Below are 26793 nucleotides of genomic sequence, written 5' to 3' on the forward strand. Positions count from 1 at the left end.
TCTTGATGACACTGCGCACGGAAGACACAGGAACATTCAGGTCTTTGGAGATGGACTTGTAGCCTTGAGATTGCTCATGCTTCCTCACAATTTGGTTTCTCAAGTCCTCAGACAGTTCTTTGGTCTTCTTTCTTTTCTCCATGCTCAATGTGGTACACACAAGGACACAGGACAGAGGTTGAGTCAACTTTAATCCATGTTAACTGGCTGCAAGTGTGATTTAGTTATTGCCAACACCTGTTAGGTGCCACAGGTAAGTTACAGGTGCTGTTAATTACACGAATTAGAGAAGCATCACATGATTTTTCAAAGGGTGCCAATACTTTTGTCCACCCCCTTTTTTAGGTTTGGTGTGGAATTATATCCAATTTGGCTTTAGGACAATTCTTTTTGTGTTTTTTTCATTGAAGACAAATTAAATGAAGAGAATAATACCAAAGAATTTGTGATTGCAATCATTTTCAGGAAGAAACTGAGTATTATCTGACAGAATTGCAGGGGTGCCAATACTTTTGGCCAGCACTGTATGTCCTGCATTCTGTGCACGCCGCCCTTCTCGGCAGCACGCCTGGTGCGTGCGTGCTCCCCAGTTCTAAAAGGGGCAGCACGCGCACCTGCAAGATGTTCCCAGCCATTGGTTGGGAGGCATCTTGTATAAAAAGTACCCTCCCCAATAGGGGGCAACCCCTGTGGTTTCCCTAGATAGTGTGTGTGAGTACAACTGTATGTTGCCAGGTCCCTCGTTTTAGTTTCCATGTAGTTAAAACCTGAAGTCCTGGTCCTTGTGTGGTCAGGCCTTGAAAATTAATACCTGGTCCTTGTGTGGCCAGGGACTGAATCTGAAGCCGCGACGGTGGTACCTGAACCCTGAAGCCGCTCTGGCGGTCTCTGAATCAGTTCCCGAGACCCAGGTGTCTGAACGTGTACCTATCCCAGTACTCCGTGTTGTCCGGACTGTACCAGTATCCAAATCCAGCCCTGTCTGTGAATACATTTTAGTGTTTGTTCTGCCCGAGGATCCAGAACCGGTGTAGTCTGAATGGAGCCTGAGTCCATGTCCGTGTCTGCGTACCTGATGCCTGGAGTAAGCAGCTGCAGTACCGGGGCCTGCCTAAGATTGGTACCTGGTGGCTACCTGCAGCTCAAGCCTGACTCCATCATCATGAGCAGGGCCGGCCTTAGGGTATATGGCGCCCTGTGCGAAATCCCTCTTGGCGCCCCCCCCCAAAGAAAAAAAATTAAACTCATGTAGGTGAAAACAACAAGTGCATTTTTTATTAATCAAATGATCAAGTAATAACAAGCAACAAAAGTTGAAAAGTTTTAAAGCCGCCACCACGATAAGGTAGACTCTTCTGGCAGGGCCCTACTCTAACCTATTAAAATTTTCTTAAAATATCCAATACTCTTTTTAGATATATTTTTATTTAGTTTTCTTTAAGGGAATGTGTCATATACATTTTTTTTTAAAAATGACCAATAATACCACATACAGGGAATACTGCCACACCATGACCAGACCACATATTACCACAACATAGTGACCGAATAATACCACACAGAAGGGGGAAAAACTGCCACACCATGACCAGACCACATATTACCACCACATTACTAATATTACCACCACATTACTAATATTACCATAAGTGTCATTATGCACGGGAGCTCTATACATGGTATGTATAATGTAAGTGTCCAGGTAATCTAGTGATCACCAGTGACATTATACACAGGAGCTCTGTATATAGTGTCAGTGTACAGGTAATACAGTGATCATCAGTGACATTATACACAGGAGCTCTGTATATAGTGTCAGTGTACAGGTAATACAGTGATCACCAGTGACATTATACACAGGAGCCCGGTACATAGTATATAGTGTAAGTGTACATGTAATACACTGACTCACTGGTGACGTCTCTAGGTGAAGTCCTTCAGCTACGCTTTTCTCCTTCATCCAGCACAGACCGCCATTACGTCTTCCAGCCAGGACTCGTCTCTGCATAAAATAACACAGTTATCTAGAGCACATTCCCCAACTTCTACATTACGCAGCTGAATACAGACGTGTATCCACCATCAATATATGGTTAGTTATTATACAACCTACCATTCCAAATATAAATTGTAATCCACCACGGTGCCCCCATTAACTGTAAATAGGCACTTAATATATAATTTAATTAGAACCTCTACTCTTTCCGCCAATTTGTTACCAGTTACACTCCTGCATCCGCAACGCCCCCTACTCTATACTTCCTGCTCCCCGCATTCATTATTTACATGCACCCCCTGCCCCAATTCATTATATCATGTCCTGCTCTCCCCACCCCATCATCATTTACTGTCCCCCACCCCACATTCATTATGTGCAGCTCATTATCCCCCTACTCCCAATTCCCCCATGTGCAGCTCATTTTCTCCCAATTCCCCCATGTGCAGCTCTCACCCCCCCATGTGCACATCTCTCATCCCCCTCCCCCACATGTGCCCCTCTCTCATCCCCCTCCCCCACATGTGCACCTCTCTCATCCCCCTCCCCCACATGTGCACACCTCTCATCCCCCTCCCCCACATGTGCACCTCTCTCATCCCCCTCCCCCACATGTGCACCTCTCTCATCCCCCCCATGTGCACATCTCTCACCCCCCTCCCCCACATGTGCACCTCTCTCATCCCCCTCCCCCACATGTGCACCTCTCTCATCCCCCTCCCCCACATGTGCACACCTCTCATCCCCCTCCCCCACATGTGCACCTCTCTCATCCCCCTCCCCCACATGTGCACCTCTCTCATTCCCCTCCCCCACATGTGCACCTCCCATTCCCCCCACTCCTAGTAAATTGTATTTAAAAAAAAAAAAAAACTTGTTATACTTACCCCCATGCGATCCCTGCAGAATCCTCGTCCAAATCGATGACACCAGGTTCTCCTGACTTCCGGTCATGTGACGGTGCCGTCACATGACCGGAAGTCAGAGAAATCATGACAGAGATGTTCCGGCCCCGGCGCTTAGCATGGGGCCGGGGGCCCCATGAGGAGAGAGACACACAAGAGGGGGGCCCCCAAGGGGGCCCCTACCGGCCGGGCCCCATACTGGAGTCAGGGCAGTCATGCCCTGATGGCGGCCCTGCTGGAGGCTGAAGGGGCCCCCTCTCCCTCGGGGCCCCCGTTCAATGAACCGGCTGCACGGGCGGTAGTTCCGCCCCTGTGTGTGAGGAGGAGAGAGTGCAGCGCGCCCGGGTCCCGGCCGGACATTTCAGAGCAGAGAGGGGGCGCCGGCGCCTGAGCACAGAAGAAACGCTGGGCGCTCCCTCTCTGCTCTTCCATAAGAAAAATACCGACGGGGAGGGAGCCAGCGCAGCGCCCCCCTTCACTCTCAAGTTTGAGGCGCCCTGTGCAGTTGCACAGCTGGCACGCCCCAAAGGCCGGCCCTGATCATGAGCTCTAGTGAAAACCAGGAATCCTCTTAGCTACTTTTCTTATAGGTAAGACTGGCCCCATGGCACAGTGAGTCCATGAACTACATGCACCACCTGCGTGCGTGACAGAAATGAACACATATCCCATATAAACAGGTACATATTGCATTCTCTGTGCTTCTTAGGTGGGGAATGAACTTGTAATATATGCAAAGTGTTTTACATTTTTACATTACATACTGTACTTACTGATCTCACTTTGTGAAAGTATGTCAGGAGATGGAGACGGCAAAAACTAATGACTAATTTTCTTCACTAACAAACTTTTTGACAGTGTAGGCAGGGACGGCAGGCCCGTGTGTTATGCACGCAGGTAGCGCACATGGTTCGTGGACCAACTGTGCCACAGGGCTGGGCTTGCCTAGGAGAGGTGTAGCTAAGCGGCTACCAGGTGTTCACTGGAGCTCCTGATGAAGGAGTCAGTCTTGAGCTGCAGGTAGCCACAAGGTACCACTCCTAGGCAGTTCCTGGTACTGCAGCTAATGACCCCAGGGGTTACGTACGCAGACACGAATATGGACTCAGGTTCCGTTCAGACTACTAAGTTTTGGATCCTCTCGCAGAATGGTTACTGACACGGACACAGACTCGGGCTCCGTTCAGATTAATAGTATGTACAGGATAAACTGCAGAACGATTACTGACACAGAGACTCAGAAAGGACTAATTCGGAGACAGTAAAAGTCCATATATACGGGGTACTTGGATAGGCACACGTTCAGACACACCGGTCTTGGATTCTGATTCAGGGTCTGGCCACACATGGACGGAGGAACGAAGTTCTGGCACTGGGACCAGGGACTTCGGATTCAGGACACTGACCGCATCATTACCAGCGGCCCTCACTTCATCTTATGGATGGATACAGAAGTAAGATTCAAGGAATTTGTTGACTGCCTCAACCAAAACCAGTTAGGCCTGTTTTTTACCAGTGAAATTCAAAAACATAGTCTGAATTTCCTTGATATCACCATAATAAATTCCAATCACGGACAGTTGATGACAACACTATTCCAGAAACCAACAGCCAAAAATGGACTACTGTCCTGGCAGAGTCACCATCCGATTCCTCTGCGTAGAGGAATACCAAACAGCCAATACATCTTCTTAGTGTGGCTTTGCTGTTTGTGTTTAGAGTAGGACTCGTAAGCATGAGGACCCTTGTCGTGGGTTACGAGCTTACGTATTTTGGCCAAAATATCAACTAACCTCATATATTTTATATATGTATTTTTGCACTTTTTTATTCCAGGGTGCAGCCTGGCCCATCAGTGCCGGCATTGTAAACTGGGGTGTCTGTTTCTAGGGGGTGCACTTGGATAGTACCGCTCAGCCCGCCTAATCTAATAGTATGGGCATAACTAATAGGCTGTAAGCCGGATACTGTGCACTACCCTAGTGTGAACAGCACCCTATAGAAGCCTTTTTGTGTGCAATTCAAATACTAAGCAGTCACCCTCTCCATGAAATGGTAGGTTGTGAGTGGTTGTCTCATCAGTATTTTGCACCTGTATAGCCGCCATCTTTATGTGGGTTTGCTGCACTCTGGTAGTGCATTTGGTTTTGAAGATCTGGGCAGGTAAACACTGCTGCCTTTTTTGCTGTGTTTTTTCTTGAATTTTTAGAGGAATTTTAATTCTTCTAAGTGTGGCTTTGCTGCTTGTGTGAAGAATATACTCCAAGATCTTAGGGCAATTTTGAGATATGATAAAATCTACAAGATGTGATCCCTGAAAGACCCAAGATCACATACAGGAGAGGTAGAAATCTTAGAGACCATCTGGTGCGTAGCCATTTTGTGGAGGAAGGAATGACAAGTAGCAAAAAAACATGAATGAACAGTGATGCTGTGGGCACATATAAGTGTTGCAGATGCAGAGCTTGCAATTTTATTTATAAAAGCAAGACATTCGTAAGTGCCAAAACTAAACAACAATTCCAAAATCGCAAATTCATGAACTGCAAGACACAAGGAGTAATCTATATGGCCACCTGTCAATGTCCGATGAACTACATTGGTAAAACCAAAAGGGAGTTTAGGAGACGGATATTGGATCATATTGGATATATTAGACACAAAGAAGATACAACATTATCTAGACACATGCTTGATCAACATACTTCAGATCCATTTGCACTGCATTTCCAAGCTATAGAAGCAGTACATTCCCCATTGAGAGGAGGAAACTGGGACCAACTACTAGTTCAGAAGGAATGCAGATGGATCCACAGAATGAAATCATACAGTTCACATGGTATCAATGAGACAAAACCTTTCTCTTGTTTTATTGATACATAATGGCATAGGGCTTTCGCTTGTTCGAGATGCTTTTTGACCCTCTGCAGTCCTTATACTCACCTAAATATACACACGTGGTCAAAATTGTTGGTACCCCTCGTTTATGAAAGAAAAACCCACAATGGTCACAGAAATAACTTGAATCTGACAAAAGTAATAATAACTTAAAAATCTATCAAAATGAACAAATGAAAGTCAGACATTGCTTTTCAACCCTGCTTCCACAGAATTTTAAAAAAAAATTAAACTCATGAAATAGGCCTGGACAGAAATGATGGTACTCTTAACTTAATATTTTGTTGTTCAACCTTTTGAGGCAATCACTGCAATCAAACGATTCCTGTAACTGTCAATGAGACTTCTGCACCTCTCGACAATTGTCATGAGGACCGCCCCAGGAAAGGAAGACAAAGAGTCACCTGTGCTCCTGAGGATAAGTTTATCAATTTCAAAGTTTTCCTAATTTTTCGCACTGACTGACCTTAATTTCTTAAAGTAATGATGGCCACTCATTTTTATTTACTTAGCTGCTTTTTTCTTGCCGTAATACAAATTCTAACAGTCTATTCTGTAGGACTATCAGCTGTGTATCCACCTGACTTCTGCACAACACAACTGATGGTCCCAACCCCATTTATAAGGCAAGAAATCCCACTTATTAAACCTGACAGGGCACACCTGTGAAGTGAAAACCATTTCCGGTGACTACCTCTTGAAGCTCATCAAGAGAATGCCAAGAGTGTGCAAAGCAGTCATCAAAGCAAAAGGTGGCTACTTTGAAGAACCTAGAATATAAGACATATTTTCAGTTGTTTCACACTTTTTTGTTAACTTTATAATTCCACATGTGTTAATTCATAGTTTTGATGCCTTCAGTGTGAATGTACAATTTTCATAGTCATGAAAATATAGAAAAATCTTTAAATGAGAAAGTGTGTCCAAACTTTTGGTCTATGGAGTATATACAGTACATCAAAGTTACACAGCTATTAAGAGATCACAAAGTTAATAAGATTGTATTGTTTAGAGAAAAATGTAACGATTGGACAGATGAGACGAGCCCCTGCATGACGGCATAAGCCTAATAGGAGGCGTTACCACTATATGTATCGCAACCCACCAACTAGAGGACAGAAGGCGTGCAAAGGGCGGCACTGACTATCCTATAAAGATGCGCTGATTTGGCCGCCAGACGCGGCCGGCAATCCTGCCGATAAGTTCATCAGAAATGTGCCACGCTACCATACTAGAAATATTAGAGACTGTGAGCCCCTGATGATCATCACAGTCATACATAATAATGATGAAATGCATAGGGCTAGACCATTTAGATAGGTTATTGCACTCACCGTTCCAAACAGCCAGGCTATTCAGGGTGAGACACTCTGTGAATAGGAGATATAATCACCACATCTGGACAGGGCGGTGGTGAAACTTAAGAACCTTAAATTACATACCTAGCCATCTGACATTTATGTTACACTAGATGGTGGCCCGATTCTAACGCATCGGGTATTCTAGAATATGTATGCGTCCGACCGGGCGCGACTAATCAGCGAAGCAATGCTTAAATGGGTTGTACACTACTTTAAATTAACCCCCCAATGTATCCCCCCGGGGCCCCTAATGAATTTTGGAGGACCGGGGAGCGAGGCCGCCGGTCGGGGTACTTCTGCTGCGAGCAGCCGGGAGATGACCGGCTAGCACAGGGTGAGCGTGTGAGGGAGATGACCACCTAGCACAGGGTGAGCGTGTGCGGGTGAGCGTGGGAGCGGGTGAGCGTTGGAGGGTGAGAATGTGAGGGTGTGAGGGTGAGCGTGGGAGCGTGTGAGGGTGAGAGCGTGTGAGGGTGAGCGTGGGAGCGTGTGAGGGTGAGCGTGGGAGCGTGTGAGGGTGAGCGTGAGCGTGGGAGCGTGAGAATGTGAGCGTGAGAATGTGAGCGTCTGAGGGTGAGCGTCTGAGGGTGAATGTCTGAGGGTGAACGTCCGAGGGTGAGCGTCCGAGGGTGAGCGTCCGAGGGTGAACGTCAAAGCGTGAGCGTCAGAGCGTGAGCGTCAGAGTGTGAGCGTCTGAGCGTGAGCGTCCGAGCGTGAGCGTCAGAGCGTGAGCGTCAAAGCGTGAGCGTCTGAGCGTGAGCATCCGAGCGTGAGCGTCAGAGCGTGAGCGTCTGAGCGTGAGCGTCAGTCCGTGAGCGTCAGAGTGTGAGCATCTGAGCGTGAGCGTCCGAGCGTGAGCGTCAGAGCGTGAGCGTCAAAGCGTGAGTGTCAGAGCGTGAGCGTCCGAGCGTGTGAGCATCAGAGCATGAGCGTCAGAGCGTGAGCGTCTGAGCGTCAGCGTCAGAGCGTGAGCCTCTGAGCGTGAGCGTCTGAGCGTGAGCGTCAGAGCGTGAGCGTCCGAGCGTGTGAGCATCAGAGCATGAGCGTCAGAGCGTGAGCGTCAGAGCGTGAGCGTCTGAGCGTGAGCGTCAGAGTGTGAGCGTCAGAGCGTCAGCGTCTGATCGAGAGCGTCTGATCGTGAGCGTCCGAGCGTGAGCGTCCGAGCGTGAGCATCCGAGTGTGAGCATCCGAGCGTGAGCGTCAAAGCGTGAGCGTCAAAGCGTGAGCGTCCGAGCGTGAGCATCTGAGCGTCAGAGCGTGAGCGTCTGAGGGTGAGCGTCAGCGTCAGTCCGTGAGCGTCAGAGCGTGAGCATCTGAGCGTGAGCGTCCGATCGTGAGCGTCAGAGCGTGAGCGTCAAAGCGTGAGCGTCAGAGCGTGAGCATCAGAGCGTGAGCGTCTGCGTGTGAGCATCCGAGCGTGAGCGTCCGAGCGTGAGCGTCTGCATGGGAGCGTCAGAGTGTGAGCGTCCGAGCGTGTGAGCGTGAGCGTCAGAGCGTGAGCGTCTGAGCGTGAGCGCCTGAGCGTGAGCGTCAGAGTGTGAGTGTCCGAGCGTGTGAGCATCAGAGCGTGAGCGTCAGAGCGTGAGCGTCTGAGCGTCAGCGTGTGAGCCTCTGAGCGTGAGCGTCCGAGCGTGAGTGTTCGAGCGTGAGCGTCAGAGCGTGAGCGTCTGAGCGTGAGCGTCTGATCGTGAGCGTCAGAGCGTGAGCGTCAAAGTGTGAGCGTCAGAGCGTGAGCGTCTGATCGTGAGCGTCTGATCGTGAGCGTCAGAGCGTCCGAGCGTGAGCGTCCGAGCGTGAGCATCCGAGTGTGAGCATCCGAGCGTGAGCGTCTGAGCGTGAGCGTCAGCGTCAGAGCGTCAGCGTCAGAGCGTGAGCGTCTGAGGGTGAGCGTCTGAGGGTGAGCGTCTGAGGGTGAGCGTCTGAGGGTGAACGTTTGAGGGTGAGCGTCCGAGGGTGAGCGTCAAAGCGTGAGCGTCAGAGCGTGAGAATCAGAGCGTGAGCGGCTGCGTGTGAGCGTCTGATCGTGAGCGTCAGAGCATGAGCATCAGAGCGTGAGCGTCTGATCGTGAGCGTCAGAGCGTCCGAGCGTGAGCGTCAGAGCTTGAGCGTCAGAGTGTGAGCGTCAGAGCGTGAGCGTCCGAGCGTGAGCGTCCGAGCGTGAGCATCAAAGCGTGAGCGTCAGAGCATGAGCATCCGAGCGTGAGCGTCAGAGCGTCTGAGCTTGAGCGCCAGCGTCAGAGCGTGAGCGTCAGAGTGTGAGCGTCTGAGCGTGAGCGTCCGAGCGTGAGCGTCCGAGCGTGAGCGTCAGAGCGTGAGCGTCAAAGCGTGAGCGTCAGAGCGTGAGCATCAGAGTGTGAGCGTCAGAGTGTGAGCGTCCGAGCGTGAGCGTCTGCGCGGGAGCGTCAGAGCGTGAGCGTCCTAGCGTGTGAGCGTGAGCGTCAGAGCGTCTGATCGTGAGCGTCAGAGCGTGAGCGTGTGCGTCAGAGCGTGAGCGTCTGAGCGTGAGCATCCGAACGTGAGCGTCAGAGCGTGAGCATGAGCGTCAGAGCGTCAGCGTGAGCGTCAGAGCGTGAGCGTCAGAGCGTGAGCGTGAGCGTCTGAGCGTGAACGTCCGAGCGTGAGCGTCAGAGCGCGAGCGTCCGAGCGTGAGCATCAGAGCATGAGCGTCTGAGCGTGAGCGTCAGAGCGTGAGCTTGAGCGTCAGAGGGTGAGCGTCCGAGCGTGAGCGTCTGAGCGTGAGCGTCTGAGCATGAGCTTGAGCGTCAGAGGGTGAGCGTCAGAGCGTGAGCGTCTGAGCGTGAGCTTGAGCGTCAGAGGGTGAGCGTCCGAGCGTGAGCGTCTGAGCGTGAGCGTCTGAGCATGAGCTTGAGCGTCAGAGGGTGAGCGTCAGAGCGTGAGCGTCAGAGCGCGAGCGTCTGAGCGTGAGCGTCTGAGCGTGAGCGTCAGAGCGCGAGCGTGAGCGTCAGAGGGTGAGCGTCCGAGCGTGAGCATGAGCGTCTGAGGGTGAGCGTCTGATCGTGAGCGTTAGCGTCTGAGGGTATGAGGGTGAGCGTGTGAGGGTGAGCGGGTGAGGGTGAGCGTGTGAGGGTGAGCCGCTAACGGCCGCCATCTTGTTCTGAAATCCTGCGTCGCTGATTGGCCGCGGCCTGACCAATCAGCGACGTGGGATTTCCTGGACAGACAGACAGACGGGATAAGACAATTATATATATTAGATGGTGGCTACAATCGCAAGCTAAAGGCCGTGACTATTTACACTCATAAGATATATAGCCGAATAGAGACAGTACGTCTGCAGTTTAACCCTCTGGGGCTAATGAAATATCTTTCTATCATCTTAGGATCATATTAAGAATAACAGCACAGAACGTGGTAATAGTTACCCACGGCTTTCCCACTGCTAGATTCCAGATAAATGAGAAAAACTCCATGAATAGCCTTTGGCACATATGATATTCAGGACTTGACTAGAACTAATGCCTGACCAAGTATTTATATTGATCAGTGTTACACACTCCGTTAGTGGATCATTCTACCATTGAGTGTGAACGGTATGAACCAGAATACTATTGTAGTCCAATATCTAGGATATCGGTTATGACTTTCTAAGAGAGCACTAATTTTAATAATTTAATAAAAGTTAATTTTTATATATTTCTCCAATTGGATTAGTCTGTGAAAAATTCTGTAGTTTACCTTGGAACATTATAACGGACCAATATTAGGCAGTGAAGGGCCCTCACAACTTACTAGTAGACTAGCATGCTACCTAACTGTCACAGAAAATATTAAAAATTTCTGAAGACACTCACTCCTGCAGTAAGGAAACAGGAGCTAGCAATCTAAAGCTGCCTTTATGTAAAATGGTAGTGTACAAAGAGAAGCGCCAACCCTAGAGCTTCTTCTAGGACAAAAACCATGAGGATGTATATTGTGCATAGACAAAGAGCTATGCAATTGACAGGTAATTGAGACAGGAGAAGTCTTTTCAGAGAGTTAGACAACCATAGAGACATGTGATGACGCATAGACACAGAAGTGGAAGAAACCATTTATCCGCAGGATATACATTGTCAGTTCAAGGGAAATATTTTACATTTACACTGGACACCTTTTTGTCTTTGTAAGAGCAGTATTACACCTGCAACAGAAATATGTCTCCGAAAGAAAATATGGAATATTGGAATTTATATGAATCCAATATTAATAAGACATACATTTTCAGCACCAGGGCTAGCCAGGGAAAAGGATACATATTTTATCATAACTGTAGCCCCTGTCAGTGAGCCATGGATCCACAGTGACCAGACAACTGACAATAGCTATGCCATGCTTGGTCTCTAAGTAAAGATAAAATCCCGATGGAAAATATGGTGTCACTCTCCAACTTCTGCGATCATCTGGATAGGAGTTATCGCATAAGTTGGGGATTTCATAAAATCATGAGACCAGCCCACAACCTGGCCCATGTGAGGTGATCACTGGGGAGTGTGTGGGTGGGACTTAGGGGCTGATAAAAGATCAACCGAATTATTACATTGGTTCATGCAGAGAGATACATATCGTGTATGCAGGGACCCCATTCACTGAAACGGCTAATCAAAGCGCTCTCCTTTGACTAAACTGAATCATCCCTGCAATCGGTATAGGAAGTTCTTTTGTTAATCCCTTTTATTTTCTGTAACTGTATATGCTGTATTGTTTTGTCCCTTTTGTAAAATCTTTTGTATATTTTTTCATAAACACTGCATCCCTTTGGATTAAATATAAAATTTAATAGTTCTGTTCCTTTTGTTCTGTTAACTGCGCCCGAAGCCATACACAACCTGAAACGGCATCCAATTGGCCGGAAAATGATTAGTGGTGGCCGCTAATAATATTTCTGGGGTTATTGTGGAGTTAGCCGTGATCGTACGGCGGTATATACACATATTCCATGCGTTGGAATCCAGAGGTGTATATACCATACGCTCACTGTAATTGTCGGAACAATAGGGGGCAGCAGAGAGCTGTTCACTCCAAAGATCACAGTTTGTGGTTCTGCGTGACTCCCGGCCTGTGATATTGCGGATAATTGTGATATTTGGGAAATAAATCCGTGACATAATATATACCTGTTTATATTAACTATGTGTTCATTCTCCTATTATCTACATATATTTCATGTTCATTCCCACCTATCAAGCACAGGGAATATAATATATACCTGTTTATATGGCATGTGTGTTCATTCCCCTGTAATTTACATACTGTATTTTTTTCGCTTTATAAGATGCACTTTTTTTCCCCTCAAAGTGAGGGGAAGATCTCAGTGCGTCTTATAAAGTGAACACATGAAAGCGCAAACTGTGCTATCACTCACCGCAGCCTGGTGAAAGCTTCGGGTGGACAGGCTGTGCAGCGGGCTGCGGATTGTGCTGGCGTGAGCGGCGGGCGGTGAGTGATGGCGGTGGGCAGTGAGTGCTGCTGGCGGGAGCGGAGGGCGGTGAGTGATGCCGGAGGTGGGCGGTGAGTCATGGCGGCAGGCAGTGAGTGACGGCGGCGGGAGAAGAGGGCGGTGAGTGATGCCGGCGATGAGCGGTGAGTCATGGCGGCAGGCAGTGAGTGATGGCGGTGGGAGCGGAGGGTCATGGCGGCAGGCAGTGGATCATGGCTGTGGCACAGGGCCAGTGTTAATACTACAGTGCAGCCGGGGATCTCCTTTAAAGGCAGAAGAAAGAGAGGAGAGCAATTCCCCTCCCCCTCTGCAGGGCTGGCTACTGATTGGTGGAGGGAGCAACTACTGACCTGCCTCCACCAATCAGTGATCCCTTGCACAAAAGGTCCTGTCAGTTTACAAGCCACAGATGTTTAGGCTAGGTGAGGTGCAATATAACTACAATCCCCATCATCCTTCAGAATATTATACAATATTAGTACCAATGAGTGTATTCTGAAGGATGATGGGGATTGTAGTCATATTTAGTATAAGCACTCCAGGAAAGGACTGTAATGTTTATTGTAAATGTGACTTCCACTTCCCTCATCTTTCAGAATACACCCATGAGTACTTGGGTGAATACTTAAGGCTGAGGGGGGTGGTAGTCCAAATGTGACTTCCACCTCCATCATCCACAAGAATACGCTCATATATACAGTACGTGGGTGTATTCCTGAGGATGAGAGGGGTGGTAGTCAAACAGGGACTGTACTGTACGGTAATTAGTCAAAATGTTTCCTGTATTTTAATATGACAATAATCCCAGTCATCCTTAAGAATGCATCCAGCCCGTGCAGTCTATATGGTGGGTGTATTCTGAAGGATGATGGGGGCTGTAGTTACATTAAATATACAATAAACACTGCCCAAGCAGTGCGTCATCCTCAGATCCCCATAACAGTGCATCATCCATAGATCCCCCATAACAGTGCGTCATCCACAGATCCCTCACAACAGTGCGTCAGCCACAGATCCACCATAACAGTGCATCATCCACAGAGCCCCCATAACAGTGCGTCATCCTCAGATCCCCATAACAGTGCATCATCCATAGATCCCCCATAACAGTGTGTCATCCACAGATCCCTCACAACAGTGCGTCATCCACAGATCCCTCACAACAGTGCGATATCAACAGATCCCCCATAACAGTGCATCATCCACAAATCCCCCATAACAGTGCATCACCCACAGATCCTCCATAACAGTGTGTCATCCACAGATCCCCCATAACAGTGCGTCATCCACAGATCCCTCACAACAGTGCGTCAGCCACAGATCCCCCATAACAGTGCATCATCCACAGATCCCCCATAACAGTGCGTCATCCTCAGATCCCCACAACAGTGCATCATCCTCAGATACCTCATAAGAGTGCGATATCAACAGATCCCCCATAACAGTGCATCATCCACAAATCCCCCATAACAGTGCATCACCCACAGATCCTCCATAACAGTGTGTCATCCACAGATCTCTCACAACAGTGCATCATCCACAGAGCCCCCATAACAGTGCGTCATCCTCAGATCCCCATAACAGTGCATCATCCATAGATCCCCCATAACAGTGCGTCATCCTCAGATCCCCCATAACAGTGTGTCATCCTCAGATCCCCATAACAGTGCATCATCCTCAGATACCTCATAAGAGTGCGATATCAACCGATCCCCCATAACAGTGCATCATCAACAGATCCCCTATAACAGTGTGTCATCCACAGATCCCCCATAACAGTGCATCACCCACAGATCCTCCATAACAGTGTGTCATCCACATATCCCCCATAACAGTGTGTCATCCACAGATCCCCATAACAGTGCGTCATCCTCAGATCCCTCATAACAGTGCGATATCAACAGATCCCCTATAACAGTGCATCACCCACAGATCCTCCATAACAGTGTGTCATCCACAGATCCCCATAACAGTGTGTCATTCACAGATCCCCATAACACTGCATCATCCTCAGATCCCTCATAACAGTGCGATATCAACAGATCCCCCATAACAGTGCATCGCCCAGAGATCCTTCATAGCAGTGTGTCCTCCACACTTATTTTTTTTCTCCTCTAAAACCTAGGTGCGTATTATAATCAGTTGTGTCTTATAAAGGGAAAAATACGGCATATTTCATGTTTATTCCCCACCTATCAAGCACAGGGAATATAAAATATACCTGATTATATGGGATTTGTGTTCATTCCCCTATTATCTACATATATTCCATGTTCATTCCATGTCCAAGATGCACAAGAAATCTATAATACCTCTCCATATGTTTGGACCTATAATTTATTTTGTTCATTCTTTTTATTTATTCCTTTTCTTCATTCTTTTTAGTACGTCCCCATTGCTGCAGATCCCCCCAAAAAAATACATTTCTGCAGACCCTCATAATATTAGCCCTCCATCCAGCACACCACAATGCACGGTACATACCCTAGCTGTGACCACCTGACACTACACATCCATTTTACCATTAAATTGCCATCCAGGAGCTCCTTCTGCAGCAGGAGGGAAGCTCTGAAACATAATACAGGAAGAGGGAGGTGGAACCAGTAGTCCCTCTCCGCACAGGTCCTGGATTGCAGAGACAGCCGGGAATCCCCTTCAACCAGCCGCGCTGACAGGACGTGGCCACGCACAGTGCGGCCAGGCAATGACACTTAGGCTATGTGCGCACCATGCAGAAATGCTCAGGATTTTTTCCTGAGCGTTTCTGCATCTCCCTGGCAGAAAAAAACGCATGCGGATTGTACATGCGGATTGTACATGCGGATTGCACATGCGCTTTTCCTGCCAGGGACATGCAGAAGTGAAGCGTTCTTCACTTGCATTTCCGATTTTAGCATCACTTGGAAAGTGCTTGTCAACTTGGTCACACTATATAAATCCATGCAAACAGCATGGATTTATATAGTGTGACCGAGAGAATGTCAAAAAATAAAAAAACAAATGTATACTTACCCTTCGATGGCCCGCGCTGTCTTGCTTCACCGTCCCGGCTGCCGGCAGCGGTGGATTGAAGGACCTGCCGACGTCAGCGTCGCATGACCCGTCACATGACTCTGACATCAGTGCAGGTCCTTCATTCCATCGCGAAGTGCCGGGAAGCAAGGAGGAGCACAGCGCGGGCCGCCAGAAGGTAAGTATATATTTATTTTTTATTTTATTCTTTTTTTTACAGCTTTCTTAATGGTACCTGGGTGTGGATGAGACTCTCCTCTCCTCTCCACCCGGGTACCATCCGCACATTAGAACGCGCCAATTACGCGAGTACTGATGCAGACTTGTACTGATGCAGCCGCCGGCGGCTATCTCGCTGTGTCGGGGCCGCAGGCGGCTTCAGACAGTGTGCACATACCATTAAAGGCACAGTGCTGCTGAAGCATTTGACCCTCTGCCCCCCGGCCCAGCCAGCGCCTGTATATATACAATAAAATGTCTTTAGTTCAACTTTGATAGGACCTGAGAGGTGACAGCTGAACTAATACACTGGATTATTGGACTGTCATGTATATGTTGTGGATGAAATCTACCTAGAGAATCTCTAGGAAGAAAGTCCATTGTATAGGTCAGATGACAGAAAATCAGAACTTCTGGACTATTGGATGCCTGATTAAGAGGATTTTGCTGTATGTATATATTTAATAGTTTGTATGTAAAGTTAATGTGCAACCAAGTGATCTCCGTGAGAGCGGTGCATGGAGTTATAAGGAATTGGTGATGTTTATATAGATGTAACCCATTTTGTATATCACGGTAAAACGACGCACTGGTTTTTGTCGTCACATTTTGCGGTTTCCATTATTGGCAAACACCAAGTCAGTGTGGACAATGTGAAGAGGTGGAAGATTACATTACTGCTGTGAGAGTTAGGCTGTGTGCTCACAGTGCGTTTTTTAAGCGTTTCCGCAGCGGCAATTCCGCTGCAGAAACACTTAAAAAACGCTTGCTAAAAGGTCTGCCATGTTCCCCAATGATAATCCGCATGTGCTGTGCACATGCTGTGGAAATTTCCGCTGCGGGTTATCATTGCGGAAAAAAACGCATCACTACCAATTATTTTGCGGAAGCGCTGCGTTTTCGCCGCCATTGACTTGCATTGGACCACATGTCATCCGCATCACTGCATCTGTACATGCGGATTCCATGCGTTTCAATGTGCGGATGGTACCCGGGTCTGGAGAGGAGGAGACTCTCCTCCGGACCCGGGTACCATAGAACCTGTAAAAAAAAAAACTAAAATAAAAAAATAAATATTATACTTACCTTCTGATGGCCCGCGGTGTGCTTGTCTTCGCTTGCCGGCAGATCGCGGTGGACTGAAGCACCTGCGCTGACGTCATAGTCATGTGATGGCTCACGCGACGCTGACGTTGGCAGGTCCTTCAGTGTACCACGAGCTGCCGGCAAGCCAGGATGGATCGAATAAAGACTCCGGGGGCCATCAGAAGGTAAGTATAGATTTATTTTTTTATTTTTTACCATTCTATACGGTCACACTATATAAATCCATGCCGTTTGCATGGATTTATATAGTGTGACCAAGTTGTCAAGCACTTTCCAAGTGATGCTAAAATCGCTTGGAAAGCGCTTTTCAACCCGCATGCAGAAATGCATGTGAAGAACGCTTCACATCCGCTTGTCCCCGGCAGGAAAACGCATGTACAATCCGCATGTACAATCCGCATGTACAATCCGCATGCGTTTTTTCTGCCAGGGAGATGCAGAAACGCTCAGGAAAAATCCGGAGCATTTCTGCATCGTGGCACATAGCCTAACACTAGTTTGTCATAGCATGGAATCAACGTCCCCATCATTACGACATGTTGTACTTGCAGGAACGCCATTGTGTTACCACTGTATGTTCCTTATTAGAAGTTACCACTTCAATGTAATTTATAGTCATCACCCAAAGCTAAGTGTGAATTATCTCTAATATTTATGTATTGTCACTTGCCACTCTGTTGTAAGCTTCATAATGAAACAATGTTTTTTTATATTGATGTGCTGTCATTGTGTGATTTATTTCTTCCATGAGTCGTGATGTGTCCAAATAGACTTATCCAATCTTTTCAGAAAGTGGCCGAACAAGTGGATTTGGAGGATGGTTACTAATACGATAGATAGATATGAGATAGATAGGTAAATAGATATAAGGTATATCTATGAGGTAGATTGATATGAGGTAGATTGATATGAGGTAGATTGATATGAGGTAGATTGATAGATAGATATGAGATAGGTAGATAGAAGAGAAGCAATGGGTGAACTGCAGCAAAAAAATGCCAGGCTGAGACGGGAGATAGAAAAGCTAAAACCACAGACACCTGGACATCTGAGCCAGGAGGGGACCATGGAAACAAGCAGTGCAGACAATGTGACCTCCACCGGCCAGGAGGCCGATGATGCCAAATAACCCTAACAACATGAAGGAAACGGGGTGTACCGTCCATACAGGCAGCCCACTCAGCTGCTATGTGGCCCGTGAGACATTGGGGCACGGTGTGAAACAGCATTGGACCCCTCCATCCTCCATCACAATTTCAACAGTATCTGCATCCTCAGGGTGCAGATACTGTTGAAAACAACCAGGCTCGGTCAGAACCAGTGGAGGATTCGGTGAGCCCGGAGTAGGGAGAAGGATCTACCTCTGCTCTTCTGGCTGCACTGTGTCCTGCAGTGCAGAGGATGACTCACTGCTCTGTAAGAGCAGGAGAGGAGGCTCCGCCCACCAGCTCCGGGCTTCACCACAACAGTCCGGCTCTTTTTGGTGATCTGGATCTTCTGGCTCCGCTCACCAAAAAGAGCCGGTTCTTTTGGATCCCTATTAAATATGTGTTAACCATAGGTGAACACATATTTAACATGACATATATGCCGTTGAAACTCTGCCCACCCACAGCCTAAACTCTGCCCACTCACAATTAGCCAATTAAATTGAAGAGTGGGCTGAGTTTGGTTCAGGTGGGCGGAGTTACAACCGCCAAACACCTCAATTTTACACCCAGTGAGAGCCACAAGTTAGTGGCTCTCACTGGGGTGCCGGCTCTTTGTGTGGGATCATTCGCGACCAACACATCACTACTTTACAGCATTACAGCATGGCCACGTCTCTCTCTGCGTCCCCTGCTCTATATATTAGAGCTCCGCTCTTCCCCTTCTGCTTTCTGCTCTGCAATTACAGCAAGAGAGGAGAGAGCTCTGCAGTCAGGCCCCTGGAGGAGGGGAGGCTGCACCAGAGAGAAGACAGAAGCACAGGAAGAAGTTGGCAAGTGAGGGCCCCACTGCTGTCCAGGGCCGCATGCATCATGTGCAAGGTAACTGCAGGTGTAATGTGCGTGTCATGTCCATGTATTTGTGTACATATGTGTATGTGATGCACATGTATCCATGTATTTACATATGGTTATATGTGGCATTTCAGCTCCATTACTAGTTTAAGAAAGGCCTCCTGTGGTTGGGTTGAAGTGCAACATGTGAATCTTGAGGGAGGGCAATAACCCTTCACGGTTGACCAAGTGAGTGTCAAATTATTATGTTGATTGCGCAGTACACAGAAAACCAAACGGAGGCAATGCTCTGTATGGGAGGATTCAAAGAATCTCTGATCTCGTTTATTTTGCTTAGCATTTTATATTGTTTTGAGTTTATTAATGTCCAATCATCTACAGCCGTACTACAGTACTACAGGCTTGAGCCAATGTTAGTGCAATTATTACGGAAACACATATATGGTCATATTATTGTTAGTTTGAAGCACGCTGGAAATTTACAAGGTCGTACATCCCGGCTCAGACTAGTCAGATAATGGGAACAGGATGTCTCGCAGAATGTTCTTGTAAGAAAAGGTCAGTGTGATAAAGTTGCATGGGAAGAGAAAGAAAGAATGTATGTTATGCAAGGAGTGATAATAACATGATTTTAAAGCAAGCAGTCAAAATGGAGTTGCTCTAGCATGAGTATCAATATGTCATTTACACTTGGATAGCATGAATATTAATATGTCCTTTTCATGAACATAGGGGTGAATAAATACGGTGCATTTAAAGTGACCCTGATAAACGCTGCCAAACAGTGGGCCACATGTATCAGGCATCGGCTGTATGATCCCAGCCAGGTATGTCTGACTCTGAAACTGCAGCATTTCAGGGAAAAACACTTTATTAGCAGCCGGGGACAGAGCTGTGCTATAGACTAGTCAGACAGGCGGGTCCCTGGTCTCTTCTCACCACCGGCAGCAGTGACTGACAGGTCTCTGCAAATATATGTACTTAGGCCTCTTTCACACGTCAGTGTGTCTGGTACGTGTGGTGACTAGTTTTGAGCATTCCGATACTGAAATATCGGGTATCGGCCGATATTCGCGGTATCGGAATTCTGATACTTAATTCCGATACTTTTACAATATCGAATACCGGAATCGGAAGTTCCCATAATGCCTGCGCTCTGCGGTGTCTCTGAAGGATGACAAGCTGGATGGCAGCGCTCAGCTGCGATCCAGCCTGTCATCAGAATGCCATCCCAGCGTGGGAGAATTCTCCTGATCGTTTAAAAGCCGGCGGGCGGTAAAAAGCCGCCGGCTTTTAAACAATCACACAGCCCTATACTGCTTCCCCGCAGCCTCCCACCCCGGCTTTCCCGTTCTGTGCTGCGCTTTCCCGCCGGTTATTTCAAATGAACAGCTGAGGTATCAGGTGATGCTGATCAGCTGTTCATTTGAAGTAGCCGCGGTGCCCTCAGAGGGTTCACGTGAGTTCATGCTTGACTGCATTGCATGAACTCGCATGAACTTTCCCACGGCCGCACAGGTCAGCCTCACCTCCCAGACGATCAGCCCGTCATGATTGGTGTGTGTGGGTGTCTGTGCGTGTGTCTGCGAGTGTGTGCGGGGTGTCTGTGCGTGTGTCTGCGAGTGTGTGCGGTGTCTGTGCGATGTCTGCGGTGTCTGTGCGATGTCTGCGAGTGTGTGCGGGTGTGTGCGTGCAGGCAGACATAGGCCGATGTGACACTACTACTCCCATCGGCCTATGTCTGTCCCCCGTCCACTCGTGCCAGCAGGATCAGCTCGATGGGAGCAGTAGTTCCCATCAGCCTGATCCTGTTATTTAAAGTGCCCTACTATTTCCCCAATAAATTTTAAATACATGTCATTGGTGGCCAGTGGTTACCTACAATAAATTAGTTCATACATTACCTGTCCCCGCCGATCGCCACCTAAAATAAAGTAAAAAATAAAAAACTACACCTATACTCACCTAGACACCTAATTCCCCGAAGCCATCGATCTCCTGTAATAAAATATAAAATAATAAACCACAACCTTATCCTTACCCCTCCGTAGTAGTCCACGAGTGTCCCACGATGATCTCCTGTTTAGAGCAGCCACATAGAATGTGACCGCTCTGAACCGCTGCCGCCGCTAGATTGATGGGGCCGTAAAGCAGCCCCGTCATTGCATAAGCGGGTTCGCCGGAGTTCAGGCAGCGCTGCTCCGGTTAGCTCCTTTACGGCCCTGCTGTACCGTGAGAAATTCCCATGGTACAGCAGTGCCGTAAAGGAGGTCTCCGGAGCTGCGCTGCCTGAATGCACTCCGGTGACCTCAGTCAGTGGATCCCGCTGCCGGGAGCGGACGTGTTCCCGGCAGTGTGAGCTTACAGCAGCCATGCACAGCTGTCACCATCTCCAGATGTGACAGCTGTGCATGGGAGATCAGCGCTGGAACGTGGACAGGTAACTATTTTTTTTTAGTAAACTAAGAATTAAATAAAATTGTGTGTTTTATTTCAAATAAATTATTTTTTTCTGGGTGTAGTGTGTTTTTTCATTTTAACACTTTGTAGGTTAGTAATGGGGGTGTCTTATAGACGCCCATCATTACTAACCTGGGCTTCATGGCAGCTGGCGCTGACATGAACCCCAACCCTATTACCCCCTGCCACCGCACCAGGGCAGCGTGGAAGAGCGAGGCTAAGTGCCAGAGTTGGCGCATCCTATGGATGCGCCATTTCTGGGGCGGCTGACGACTGGTGTTTCTAGCCTGGGAGGGGGCCAATATTCATGGCACCCTTCCTGGGCTATTAATATCAGCCCCCAGCTGTCTGCCTAGCCTTTGCTAGCTATTAAATAGGGGGTACCCCACGTTATTTTTTTGGGGGGGTCCCCCATTTTAATAGCTAGTAAAGGCTAGGTATTCAGCTGGGGGCTGATATTAGTAGTCTGGGAAGCTCCGTGGGTATTACCCACTTCCCAGGCTTCAAACATCTGCCCCAGCCGTCTGCTTAACCTCCGCTAGAGCATAAAATTATGGGGGATCCCACGCCAATTTTTTTTTAAATAAATCCTTTATTTTAACACTAAATGACATTTGAGGAGTTAATAAAGATGCAGTCCCTAAATTATTATTTATTTTTTAATTAATTTTTCCCAAAAATATTGACGTGGGCTTTGCCATATTTTTCTATGCCAGCCAGGTACAGCATCCAGCTTCTATGAACGCGCCATTTTCCGGGGTGGCTGCGGACTGCAATTTGCACCGGGGGGGGGGGCAGAAAGCTTGGGCCTCCCTGCGCTGCAGATTCCATCCCCCAGCTGCCTAGTTGTACCTGGCTGGACACACAAATAGGGAGAAGCCCCACGTATTTTTTTTTTTAATTATTTCATGAAATTCATGAAATAATAAAGAAAAAAAGGGCTTCCCTATATTGTTGTGTCCGGCCAGGTACAAATAGGCAGCTGGTGGTTGGGGGCAGCCCGTTCCTGCCTGCTGTACCTGGCTGGACACAAATATAGTGCGAAGTCCCACGTCAATTTTTTTTAAATTATTTCAGGAAATTCATGAAATAATTAAAAAAAATTGAAATGGGGCTTCGCACTATATTTGTGTCCAGCCAGGTACAGCAGGCAGGAACGGGCTGCGCCCAACCACCAGCTGCCTATTTGTACCTGGCCGGACACAACAATATAGGGAAGCCCTTTTTTTCTTAATTATTTCATGAATTTCATGAAATAATTTAAAAAAAAAATACGTGGGGCTTCTCCCTATTTTTGTGTCCAGCCAGGTACAACTAGGCAGCTGGGGGATGGAATCTGCAGCGCAGGGAGGCTCAAGCTTTCCCCCCCCCCCCCGCTGCAAATTGCAGTCCGCAGCCACCCCGGAAAATGGCGCGTTCATAGAAGCGCCATCTTCTGGCGCTGTACCCAACTCATCCAGGGCCCTGGTGCGGTGGCTCACTGGGTAATAAAGGGGTTAAGGCCACCTTGGCATTATCAGCTGGCCCTAAGCCCGAAATTCATGGGGTCACGCCAATATTAGACATGACCACCATGAATTTCTAGTAAAGTATTTAAAAAAAACACAAACACCCAGAAAAAAGTCCTTTAATTGAAATAAAGACACAATTCTTTATTGTTCTAAATTAAACCATACTTACCATCACGCCCATTCCAGCTGAAGCCAACGATCTCCTGCAATAAAAGAAAAATAATAAAGCAACCTCATCCTTACCTTTCCATGGTTCCCACGACAGCTTCAGCTCTGCTACATCGAGATGACAGGCTGGACCGCAGCAGAACCCTGCCATCCAGCCTGTCATCCCGCAGACACTGAGTAGCGCAGGCTTGCTTGCGCTCCTCAGTGTCTCTCTGTGACGGCATAAAGATGAGCCGAGGTCATGTCCAATGAACTCGGCTCACCTCATGCACGTCACTGACAGCGTGGGAAAATTCTCCTGCACTCAGCGCTTCAGCGTGAGAATTTTCCCACGCTGTCAGTGACGTGAATAAGGTGAGGTCATGTCCAATGAACTCAGCTCACCTCATGCACGTCACTGACAGCGTGGGAAAATTCTCACGCTGAAGCGCTGAGTGCAGGAGAATTCTCCCACGCTGTCAGTGACGTGCATGAGGTGAGCTGAGTTCATTGGACATGAACTCGGCTCATCTGGATGCCGTCACAGAGAGACACTGAGGAGCGCAAGCATGCCTGCGCTTCTCAGTGTCTGTGAGATGACGGGCTGGATGGCAGCGTTCTGCTGCGGTGCAGCCTGTCATCTCGATGTAGCAGAACTGAAGCTGTCCTGGGAACCATGGAAAGGTAAGGATGAGGTTGCTTTATTATTTTTCTTTTATTGCAGGAGATCGTTGGCTTCAGCTGGAATGGGCGTGATGGTAAGTAGAGTTTAATTTAGAACAATAAAGAATTGTGTGTTTATTTCAATTAAAGGACTTTATTCTGGGTGTTTGTGTTTTTTTTTTTAACTTTGACTATGGGGTTAGTAATGGGGGTGTCTTATAGACGCCTCTCCATTACTAACCTGGGCTTGATGTCAGCTTGCATTATAAGCTGACATCAACCCCAACCCTATTACCCCACTGCCACCGCTACAGGGCAGTGGGAAGAGCGAGGCTAAGTGCCAGAATTGGCGTATCCTATGGATGCGCCATTTCTGGGGCGGCTGACGGCTGGTGTTTCTAGCCTGAGAGGGGGCCAATATTCATGGCACCCTTCCTGGGCTATTAATATCAGCCCCCAGCTGTCTGCCTAGCCTTTGCTAGCTATTAAATTAGGGGGGACCCCACGTCATTTTTTTGAGGGGGTCCCCCATTTTAATAGCTAGTAAAGGCTAGGTATTCAGCTGGGGGCTCATATTAGTAGCCTGGGAAGCTCCGTGGGTATTACCCCCTTCCCAGGCTTCAAACATCTGCCCCAGCCGTCTGCTTAACCTCCGCTAGAGCCTAAAATTAAGGGGAACCCCACGCCAATTTTTTTTTAAATAAATCCTTTATTTTAACACTAAATGACAAGTACAGTAATCAACACTGTCACTGTACTTCATATATATGTGACTGACATGTTTCTATCTATCTAATCTATGTATGATTCTCTATTCCTTCTATTCTAAATTGTCGGGTACAGATGCTGAATTGCCGGCCGGCTTTTTTAAAGAGACGGTGCATGAAAACACTATTATATTTTTAAATAAATCCTTTACACTAAATGACAAGTACAGTAACCAACACTATCACTGTACTTATTATATATGTGACTGACATGTTTCTATCTATCTAATCTATGTGTGATACTCTATTCAGCCGGGGACAGAGCTGTGCTGTAGACTAGTCAGACAGGCAGGTCCCTGGTCTCTTCTCACCACCGGCAGCAGTGACTGATAGGTCTCTGCAAATATATGCGTACTTAGGCCTCTTTCACACGTCAGTGTGTCTGGTACGTGTGGTGACCGTTTCCACACGTACCGGAGACATATACACACACAGTGTGTTTCCTCGATCCATGCGTCCGTGGGCAAAACACGGTGACATGTCCGTTTTTTTCATGCTGCATGGGCCGCAAAACGTCCCACACTGATGACACGTCGATGACATCCACGTGTCATCAGAGTGACACGTACCGGCGCCTGCGAATCACTGTACAGTTTGCGCTGTTCCCAAGCGCCGGGTGCTGAATGCTGCTCTCATCATTGTTCTCTGCCGGCTCTGTGATCAGAGCCAGCAGGGGACAATGTTGAGAGTAGTAGGCGGCTCCCACTGTGTCCTGGTGTAAAAATAAGAATAAAATAAATACATTAAATACATTTAAAATGACGGAGAAGTGCTTCTTCTCTGAGCTGGAGCAGGAGTCGCCCGGCGCTGAGGTCTCCTGACTCCAACCTGTCACTGTAACCGCGTGACACTGGCAGCGGGTGGGTCAGCCTCAGTCCACAAGCTGCACAGAGCGGAGCAGCGCAAGAGTGGAACATGTCTAGGCAAGTAGTATTTTCCTTTTATCAGTCAGTACTTATAGGGGGCCATCATACTCTATGGTGAGGGTCATTGAGGGAGCGCACATACAGTGTGTGTTGGGGGAATTGTACTGATGGGGCTATTATACTGTTCGAGGTGATATGGGTGTCTCATTTTGTGTGGACGTATTTACTTGTGGGGCTGTCATACTGTTTTGGAGACAATGGGGTCAATGTACTGTGTGTGTATCATGCAATGTGTTAGATGCATTTTTGGAAGCATCATACTTTGTGGGGCCATAAAAAGGAAGTGATAACAGTAAGGGTCTTCAATAGGAGCAGAATTACACTGTATATGCCTTATTATATGTCCCTCTCTGTTTTTTAATTTATGAGGCATGCCATTCTGTGACTTCTCCTATGCGCCATGACCCCACCTACTCCACCGAGAGAGAAGGGAGGGCCCAATTAGGACTTTTGCTATGGGGCCCCATGGTTTCTATGTACGCCACTGGAAGGAACCTGAAACTAATAAAAAAGGGAACCAGAAATCAGATCGATAGAAGAGAGAAGAGAACCTGTCACCAGCAAAATCTCCAGCACAGACCCCCAGCATCATCCACGTAACCCACAAAGTCATTATACCGTCCTAATCCTGGACTCAAATGGGAAGTACCTGCATACACTGCGGCTATTCCCAGGAAAAAGGGTCAATAAAATCCACTGTGCAACTATTGGACAGGTGACAGCGGTGATCAGTAATACACGGTTCACCAACCCAAACCATATTATTATACACACAGGTACAAACAATCTGCCAGACCAGCACCAGCAGATTGTAGGACAACTGACCTAACTAGCAATGATGGCAAAACTAATATTCCCGGACAGCAAAATCATTCAATCACCTCTGCTCTGAAGAAAGGGTGTATCCAGTAAAACCATCCAGAGCATCAACATCGATCTGACAGCAAGAATAATGTCAGTGCCAGACGTGACTCTGGCCCAACACTCTATAAATCACCATCACCTGTATGACAACAAGCACCTGAATAAACTAAGGATCAGCCTTCTGGCCAAAGAACTGAAGGACGTCGTATTAAACAGAGACCCTAGGACTGGATCCAACAGCAAGCAAAATCCCATGGAAATACCACCAACAGAGAAAAGACAGGAAACCCCAATTTATCACAGGAAACTGGAAACAAAGCCCTTCACCCAAAATCTAGCCATCAGAGGAAGAGACCACCATGGAGGGGACACACAGAGACATGCAAAACAGAGGCATCCAGAGCCGAGGTATGCAGACTAGAGATATAGAGGAGATAAAGCCCCTGCTCAATACATTGTGCAGGAAACTAATGTGACTGGATGTAACCAACGTCATTAATAAACCAGTCAGAAATGC

Source organism: Phyllobates terribilis, unplaced genomic scaffold, assembly GCF_046119375.1.
Source record: "Phyllobates terribilis strain yellow unplaced genomic scaffold, ASM4611937v1 Scaffold_1077__1_contigs__length_431683, whole genome shotgun sequence".
In the NCBI taxonomy this organism is placed as follows: Eukaryota; Metazoa; Chordata; class Amphibia; order Anura; family Dendrobatidae; genus Phyllobates; species Phyllobates terribilis.